Below are 8268 nucleotides of genomic sequence, written 5' to 3'. Positions count from 1 at the left end.
GCCGAGCGAAAGTTGTTTTATCGAAGAACTTGGGTGTTTCCAAACAGTCAAAACAGTATTTATGAATTTCTATATAGGCCCTATTAGCTGAAAAGATCTGCGCGTTAACAGTCAGTATTAGCATAATTTCTATCACTCTTGCCAAAAAGTTCCTTTTTGTAATTTGAAAAATATTTGGCCCGTACTTCGAAACGATTTGATGACGCATAACGTCAGCTCGTCTAGTAAATATTATTGGGTTTGTAAAAAAATTAGTAGACCTATCTCTTTCTGCTAACACGGATATGCGTGCATTGTGCTGTTGACGTGAAGTCGTGACCTCGTTTGACGGATTAGTGTTGATCAAGAAAGACCGCTCTGATAATACGATTTCAAATGATATACCCAGGCCTTTGATTTGCATACAAGACATAGGCCTGGTTATTGGCCTCTGGTATTGTATTACAAACTGTCATTCAAGACGTACGTTGCCCAAGGAAAGCAGTATTTTTCATTCGACTGACAACATTTTCAGGGGGAAATTCTATCAGAGGTTTCAGAGAACACTCAATCACGCTCGTTACAAGAAGTTTGTTGATCATTTACTAACACCGGAACAACACTAGTGATGCCCTATCTTTATTTATATATATTATAAACTGTATGTTGCATTGGGTTAGTCAAGTGACATCCCGCAGTCGCAATCAGTCCGTCGCAATCAGTCCTTCGCGACAGTCCTGGGCCACCATGACGTTGTCGTAGGCACGTTCGTGTTGTATCGCTGTACGGAGGGGTTCAGGACGGCAACAATATCCACTAGCAGATATCCCTGGACTTGGTCATGATCACGGTGTAATATCTTTCACCGTTTCCCATATACCAGTGTTTCCTATATTGTTTCTCAATCTGCGAATTAGGCGGCCACTAACTGAACAACAACCATTCGAGGCCGACTGTGGGGGAAACAACCCACAGATACTACAACGGTTCTGGCGAGGTTTTATTCTTCTTCAATATTGATAAACAGATTTGCTTCGAAGAAGTTTCAAACTCGATATGGCAACATCTACGATATTCACCTTTAATATTTCGGGTTGTATTCCACATTCATTATGATTTTCTTCACAACTTATCTTCTCCATAACTCACACAAATAACCATTCATCATCGGTTCAGAATTATGACGAATGTCTTTCCTGTTATTGCATTCTTATGAATGAGATTATTGTTAATATTACAAATATATTTCCGAGTTGTATTCAATACGTGTTTATCACAAGTTATCACATTTGGCCGCATTTTTGAAAGATCATCCGTCTTAATACCAAAAAAGCTTAACAGGTGTTTAGGTGAGGCGCGTGTATTAACACATGTAAACGTGTTGAGTAATAACGGATCAATACATGAATAGACATCACATGACGAAACACGACTTGTACTCAAGAACTGTTATACCGGCGAAAGTTCTAAGCAACATTTATGTCCCATGATTCGAGGAAGATGCCACTCTTTTTTACATTCCTAGTTCCCATCAAAGGACAAATTGCTGGTTTTTACTTCTAGTTAAACCGTGAATTATCTAAACAGGATCATTAAAAAAAATCATGAAACTGCAATAAACACGACTTAACGAGAACGGACCGTAACCACAGGCTTACCTGAAATTCGCAAACTATATCAAAAACCACATCGCAGAAACTAGCGAAAATCATTTGATTAGTGTAGTGCATGCTACAAGTGGCTGCACATGGTTCCTGCCTTTTCTGATAGCGCTGATTGAAGCGAAATTAGATGGCTGGTTGGTAACTGAATTTTGTCACCAATCACGGACCTAGGTCCGTGGTAAGTGCAACAATGATGGGAGTCTCAGTTTTTATGTCGGTTTCTCGTATTAAGGCAACATATTTCGGTTTTTTATGGGAAAAGGTGTGGGAAACCGTTTCTATTGTTGATATCATGTCCTCCCTGCATGGTCTTGTTTTGATGTCTTGGAAATTCCGGAGAAGAAATGAACTTCCTGAACCTGTAAGTTTGAATTAAATTCATAGTTGACACGGAACTGTGTTGAGAGAAAAAATATGTGTGCCATGCACTTGAATCTGATATTCATCAATTGATTTTTTCAAAAATTCGTGAAGATTTCTACACCCTGTTAATTCGTAATGGTGTCATGTTATGGCGTGTTATTGTACTATAGTAGGACACTCATTAATGGGGTATTTGTTCGCCATGATAATAATCATGTCAAGAAATTCGGAATTTGGGAACAGCGAAAAGTGCATGATTGTGTTTTGCAAGTACATTGTACATGTACATAATGGAGTAAGGATGTAATACTGGTTGTGCGATTTGACATCACACGCCGTGACGATCGACAGTTTTAAAGATGCTATACTGTTTTTATCTGAAGTTGCATCTTCACAGATAGGCATACATCTTCCTCTTTATCTTCTTTATATTCTTCTGGGCAAATTTATTGACATGCGTGACTTCCTCCTGTGTGTGTCTCGTCACTGATTCGTCCTGAGAAAGGTACGACCGACCATTTCATAATGTGGATGAAACTGTGACCTCTTCCGATACCATCAATTCTCTCAGAAATTTCCATAAAAACATCACTTCGTGGTTCATGAGTTTTATTCTGAAACAAAATTAAACAGACTTTGACTTTACGTTACAAGTATGTTTGGGTATCAAAACTTGACACTTGAAACTTGACTTATTTTACCGGGACCATAGTTCCTGCAATGACAACTTGGCCTACTCTTAATGATATACTCTGTCGACGGTATTTAGCCGGTTGAAGCGAACATGTAACTCCTGATATGACCTCGAGTTAGAACTCGATGACAGAAAGAGGTCATTTGGCAATGTTTGTTTCATCATGTTTTTGATATAAACTATTCATACAATATAACTGTCGTGGTAAAAAACTACATGTACTACATTTGCAAATAAATTGAGGTTATTCATCGTTATTCAATTGTGGCGTTTTCCCTGAACACAACTGGAACACAAAGTATACATCCTTCTACAGAAAGTGGACGCGTACCGGGTAGTGTTTATATGTAAAAGAAAGGCATGTTAAATTCTTGTTATACATTAAACTACCATGAGTAAAACCAAAATATAAGCACAAGAAACCCAATACATCCTTCATTAGACAGTGGAATTGGAAAGCACCGAGCCGCCACCGGGTCAGGGGGTCAGGTTATCATTTTTTTCAGTTACATGTACATGTAAAGTAATTTTTGCTCGGGTAGGGACAGAAACGTTCACCCGGGCAGATCAATTCAATAAAAATATCGGACTAAGAGACTCCCGAGCCACATACGCCCATTTCGTCATCCTGATCGTCCTTCCTCTACGCGGGCTGGCAACAAGACGAGGCTGATCCATTGCGTCCGGAGTGTACTCCAAGCTGACCAGCAGCCAACATTTGTTTGATCATACTATAAGCAATTTTGGCCAGTTCTTCATAAATAATATACATGTATGATATAACACAATAAACTTTATCATAGTGTCACCACCATGACCACAGAGTTCGGAAAAGTGGCTGTTGTTGTGGCAAAATGATGTCTACTCTCAAAGCTGTCAGATTCTTTGGTTCATCCAATGCATGGGGTTCAGTGCCCTTCACTCAGCATTTCCCGAGCTCAGTGATGTGTGCGAGGGTAGGAGCATACACCTGACCCTGGTATTTGAGGATGCAACAACCTCCATGGTGCTTTTGAGCTTTGAGAGATGCTATATGACTATCCACTGAACACGATAACTCTTCGTATAAATATTATGTCGGATTGGGAGAAAAATGCTGGCTGGCGGCCGGCCAGAGTAAGTGTCAAGGTGTTAGTTTGTTGCTTGTTAAGATGTCTGTTTCTTGCTTTGTTTACGTTTAATAGCAACTGTTAGTAACGTACAATTTAAAGTTGTTAATTCTCTGCGCCAAAAAATATGACGACATTCTGGAAGTGTTGAAGTGGCGGATCCAGAATGTTTCGGTGAGAGGGCGCAAACCCACCTACCGAGCACAAGGTGCGATAGGGAGGTGCTGCGATCCTCGATCTGCAGGGTTTTACATGTACATATATATTGATCAGCCAGGTACTCATCTTGACCCTCAATCTATTGACACTGCTCAGCTGCCAGACAACGAGCGCCCACGTATGGGCGGTGGCTACGAAGGCATACTGCTAGAAGTTCAATAGCAATTCCAGGTACTCCGCTTGCATGGCCTTCACTTATGATTTTGTCCATTACTTAATACTTGTTTTATACGACTTTATACGTAAGCTTGGCGATGGCTTTATGGAGCAATAAGTGTTGGTTTCACAACAGTGCCTTAGTTTGCCAGAAGAATTGGGGTTGACCCCCAATTCTTCACCAATAGATTTAGGGTCAAGATGAGTAACTGGCTGATCAATATGCATTTACATGTACTTTCTTTAGTCCTCATAGCCCTAGTAAAAACCCTGGAGATCGAGGATCGCACCTTGTCCTCGATATGTGGGTCGCGCCCTCTCACCGGAACATTCTGGATCCGCCACTTCAACAACACTTCCAAGTTTTGACATGTTTTTGCCCCCCCGACCAGGTTGGTTTTTCATCTTGATATTGCGCTGGGAGAAATTTTGGTCGTAGAGTGCAGGGGGGTGCCCCTACCCCGGGTCTTGCCGCGCTAGATGGAGCTTTTCGGCCTCAAAAGTAGACCTAGATTTTTATTATTTTTAGGATGATAGTAATACGGTGTCGAGTATTGTTCAGGCGATACAATAAGATGCCATGATACAGTATAAGCAAGGGCGTTAACCTTTGGTAAGATCACGAAAGACTAACAACTAGTATACAAAGGCCCTGGAGAAACCATGGAGACACTGACGTCAATTCGGCTATCGTGTAGAAAATGCTGGAATCCTAAGAATCCATGGAAACGGTAAAGATGTAGGAAAATATCGTACCATTCGCATTATTAGTAATCAGGTGACGAACAGAGAAAGCGTTAAAAGGTGGATCTTTCATTATCACAGCGGTATGTGACGAAATGTAGGCCTACACGTATACGTATGACAATGACACAGCCCAAGGGCCTGTAAAGGAATTTCCACTTTGAAAACTTTTGTTGTGATTCTGGCATGGAGAATGGCATGGTTGTGTATGGAGAAACAGTGCCCCTTGCCCCTTGCCCATATTGATTTTCCAGCGTTATTGCCTCCGTAGCGTCCGCCCATACTGACCTTCCAGCGGTAATGCTCGTAGCCTCTGCCCATACTGTCTGGAAGATGAGTATAAATGTCAACCATTGAGGGTCGAGATGCCCAAGGAGGATTCCGCGGTGACGTCACGGCTTTTCCAAGATGGCGCTGCAGATTGTAAACAAACTCGATCCACGGCCAAGCGAAAATCAAGTCATCAAATAAAGAGATGCCCAAGCCTTGACAGCCTAGCCACACATCCACGTGTTTGCCAAGTCAGATTTCTTACCTGGTCGAAGTTTAGAACAGTTCTCATCAGCGGACTTATGGTCTTTTGTCGCTCGGCCTCTCTTACCAAATAAGGCCAGAGTCGTCCTCTGAACGGTTCCAAAATTCCAAAAGTGCCAAGTCCGGTTTCTCACCTGTTCAGAACAGTTCTCTTCTAAGAGTAGCACGTTTTTAAAAAATGAGAAATGTTGGGTTATTCCTGCCTCTCTTACCAAACAAGGCCAGAGATTTCATCTGAACGGTTCTAAATTTCAAAAAGTGCCATGTTAGGTGTCTAAGTTGACATTTTTGGAAGTTTTGAACAATTCTCATCAAAGGACTGGCGCAATCTTTTATGAGAATTGTGGGTACACCTCTGTCTCTCTCACCAAATAAGGTCACCGGGTAAACTCTCGGATGTCTATTATGTTGACTGATCTGATTACTTTCATCACACAATCACAAATTGTACACTGAACATCTGAGGGCAAGTCAGTTTGCTACAAATCTAATCAAGTGGGACTGCAGCTCAAGTGGGTCAAGGATAATGTAGGCCTACACTCAGGCTCCCACAACAACACGAGACGGAACTCGGACCATGGTTAAAAATAGTTTCGATTGGTCTGTTTTGATATCGGCCTCATCGTATCCATATTTGATCTGGTTCAGTAAATCATCATTTGCGCTATTGATCAGAGGGTGTAGGCTGATGACAAGGGCATATGTCCACAACAACATAAACATGCATGTTTATGATCGCAAATGGAGGGCCAGTTAGGTTTGTACGCGACTATGACCCTATTTAGGTGGATGTTTTGGGCCAGCGGCTATGACCAAGTTTAGATGGATGTGGGTCGGAGGTCAGTGGTCAGTTCCCAGGTCACCTCCTTACTTTGGTGCAGATTTTTTTAATGTTTTTTTTTGGGGGGGGGGGGGTATTCCCCCTGTATCACGAGGGGGGAGGGGGAGAGGGCAAAGGACAATATTTTTGGGAGGGATTATTCGACAAGTTTATACTAAATCAGAATTGCAAGTTTCATTGACACACAGAAGCTACATGAGACAGCTTAGCTCGCGGGTTCAAACCAGGAAAGAATAGAATAAAGCTACAAAAGTAAAAACTATTCGTGATATTGGATTTTGTTGGACATGCCAAAGCAACACTTTTTATAACAACAGAAATCTATTCCAGCTAGACACTTTTTTGTGCCTCCAAATCAGGCAATGCCATGCCGTGCCGTGCAGTATTGCACAGAAGACCGGCTGGGCACCCACCAATGGAGTGACCTATATCAGTGGCGGGTATCAGTATCTTGTCTATTATCTGGTGGAATAAATACACAACAGAAAGCGGCCTGACACTGCAGAAGAACTGGTATATACTGATACGAAAAATGTCGTGACTAAAAAATAAGGATTTAGCATGACTAAATCATTATGATACATGCCCCACCTAGTGTCGTACCAGCTGATCGCTAGCATATGCCCTATCATGTTTACTATTCATAGGTCAACCCGAAAAGTTAGCACCCATCAAGTGCAAGTAATAAAGGATTACTGATAACCGATTACATCCGCAAATCGAGCGAAAAAAAACCATTGGAATGTGTTGTAGAATATGGCCTTGTTTTGGTTCAAGATTGTGACATGCGTCAAGAATAACATACGTTCCATCCTAACAAGAACTAGCTTTCCTGAACTGACAACGTACATATTTATTTGCTATTTTTTTTACTATATAACATGGAATCCGCGGAACAACCTGTTCAACGGCTTCCAGCAATGCTTTCTACCGCTTCACAATAGGTGCACGATTTCTAGGAAGATATCTAACATCAGCCAATCAGCGCATTTCATTTCTACAGGTAAGCTATGACTCACAAGTGACCTATTTTTATCGCCGTATATAAACGCTGTCACGAGGCCAGATTAACAGAACCAACCAACCATTCAATACGATCAGTCAACAGCCAGCGAGCAGACGATATTTACAGCTGATCATCAGGCGATAGTTCGTGGATCTACTCGATATTTACGAATTGAATACGGATATTGTCCTATTTCTAAGAAGGATTCTTGCGAATTCTACTTCACGAAACTGTCGATTTTTAGCCTTCGTTGAAGATAACTCAAATTTCTACTTCTACATATACAGTGTGCAGTTGAGAACTTTTGATTCCATTTCAAGTGGAATTATCGTTGCTGAAACGACTCAAATTTGACTGTTCTTTTTAGAAGAAAGGAGCTCCGATCTGACTATGAAGCAGATCTTGTCACAATTGGTGCCAGATGTGGAACGCTGCTTGCTGCACACGGACAACGCGGCCGAACCGACGATCACTGGGCATGTGTGCATGCATCAGCCTGGTCCCAACGGCAAAACGATGAAAGTGCGACTCCTAGGAAAGGCCTATCAATCAAATCTCGGACAATACATGGTATTTTACCAGGACAAAAAATACAGCAAAGCCTGCGCTTACATCAACTTGAAAAATTGCTCAGTGCAATTATCAGACGATGTTACGTTAAAAATTATTTCAAAAGACTGCGATGGTACGAGTCTCACCCTGAGTTTTTCTGATGAACAGGAAGCACAAAGATGGATTGACGCTTTAAAACCCAAGGACAATTATAAAACTCTCCCAAACGGCTCAAAATCTCCTGTGATCCCGCGGTCACCCCTCATGCCAACGTTAGAAGAAAGCGAAGAGGAATAGACATTGACGCGATCGACGTCTAACGTCAACGTCACCTGTGCTAACTGCTTTCACTGCCAGAAAGACTTTCGGATTTGATATTTTGATGGGACTTGGTGCTGTGACTTTGA

At 41.7% G+C, this 8268-nt stretch overlaps 1 long non-coding RNA gene across 2 annotated transcripts; it reads right to left on the bottom strand.

The window, feature by feature from the left end:
- Positions 1 to 1323: 1323 nt before the first annotated feature.
- On the bottom strand, positions 1324 to 5611 carry LOC135493737 (uncharacterized). Of its 2 annotated transcripts, none has more exons than XR_010448286.1 (2): positions 5464 to 5611; positions 1324 to 2620 (listed from the first exon to the last, which is right to left on the bottom strand). It is a non-coding gene; the product is annotated as an uncharacterized LOC135493737 (long non-coding RNA). The 2 variants fall into 2 exon arrangements; XR_010448287.1 differs by lacking the exon at positions 5464 to 5611 and adding an exon at positions 5217 to 5302.
- Between the last annotated feature and the right edge of the window lie 2657 nt (positions 5612 to 8268).

Source organism: Lineus longissimus, chromosome 9 (assembly GCF_910592395.1).
Source record: "Lineus longissimus chromosome 9, tnLinLong1.2, whole genome shotgun sequence".
In the NCBI taxonomy this organism is placed as follows: domain Eukaryota; kingdom Metazoa; phylum Nemertea; class Pilidiophora; order Heteronemertea; family Lineidae; genus Lineus; species Lineus longissimus.
Note: the sequence above shows the minus strand (reverse complement) of the source record. Positions and strands in the feature narration are given on the sequence as shown.